Genomic DNA, 1098 nt, shown 5'->3' on the forward strand with positions numbered 1-1098 from the left:
TTTTTTTTATTTCTAAAAATTATTTACCTGTCTTATCTTTTGTTGGCTGAAGAGCACTACATTCTGGAAGTGTAATTGTATGATTGATAGAACATTGGTGGAGTATTGATCGTTTGTTCTTCAGGGGAGACAAAAAATTATTGCCGAAACCCGGGATTGAACCGGGGACATTTAGATCTTCAGTCTAACGCTCTCCCAACTGAGCTATTTCGGCTGATGAGTGTCGTGGGCTGGTGTGACTGATACAAAGCGGCGACGTGTTTCTCATCATCCTGTGGCCGCCTTCGGAACGGGGCAAGGTACAGTAGAATTAAGGTCATGTTGGGGCGAGAGAGAAGGAGAGAGATTCCGAACGCGCCCCGTATCCGATTGGGTGACAAAAGTCGTAGTAGTAGCTGTCCTTTGGAAGCAATTCCTCTAGTTTTGAATTTCCGGGTGATGATTCAGTTTTAGGAACTAGGCAGACGGCGTTGCTGGCAGTAGCATGGAGGAGCGTAGATTCCAGCTGATCGGGCGGAAGACGTTCTCGGATGCTCTAGGATGCCCAAGGTCGCAGCAAGCCGCGGTACACACGCCCCCAGCCCCTCCGGCTGCTATCTGCCTGAATTAGCCAACCACTGAGAGAAAACAAAGTGTGTATATCTTTGTTAGGCTCTCCGGCTTCGACGCTAGAGCTTGGGAACAGATTTAACATTGGTGTAATTTGGGATAGCATTGTTTCTTTCTCTTTTTTTTGGGGGGGGGGGGCACAAAACGCACATCTTTAATTTGGTCTAAAGCACCCTGGCGGTGGTACTCGGCGGTACCTCCCTACACTCACATATCAGCACACACCTGTGTAATATGTGCGCGATGACGTATAATACCTTCTGATGTATTCCCGTTGACCTTGTCCACTGCTCAACGTCCCGGCGGTCCCGGCGGCCGACCACTCTGTCAAGTGGCTAGAGGCAGGGGCCATCCGTAAGGGACTTCCCTCCATGGCCTCCATAAGCCATGTCTAAACGCCGAATCGAAGTCCCAAATAAGTCGAGATATAGTTAAAATAATTATTCTTTCGACGAACCGATTTGATTTGTGCAGTGCGCGCATTACATG

General features: G+C 48.6%; 1 non-coding gene across 1 annotated transcript; it reads right to left on the minus strand.

The window, feature by feature from the left end:
• Positions 1–141: 141 nt before the first annotated feature.
• On the minus strand, positions 142–214 carry Trnaf-gaa (transfer RNA phenylalanine (anticodon GAA)). Its single transcript has one exon. It is a non-coding gene; the product is annotated as a tRNA-Phe (tRNA).
• Positions 215–1098: the final 884 nt, after the last annotated feature.

Source organism: Frankliniella occidentalis, unplaced genomic scaffold, assembly GCF_000697945.3.
Source record: "Frankliniella occidentalis isolate FOCC.00 unplaced genomic scaffold, Focc_3.1 Scaffold999, whole genome shotgun sequence".
Lineage (NCBI taxonomy): Eukaryota > Metazoa > Arthropoda > Insecta > Thysanoptera > Thripidae > Frankliniella > Frankliniella occidentalis.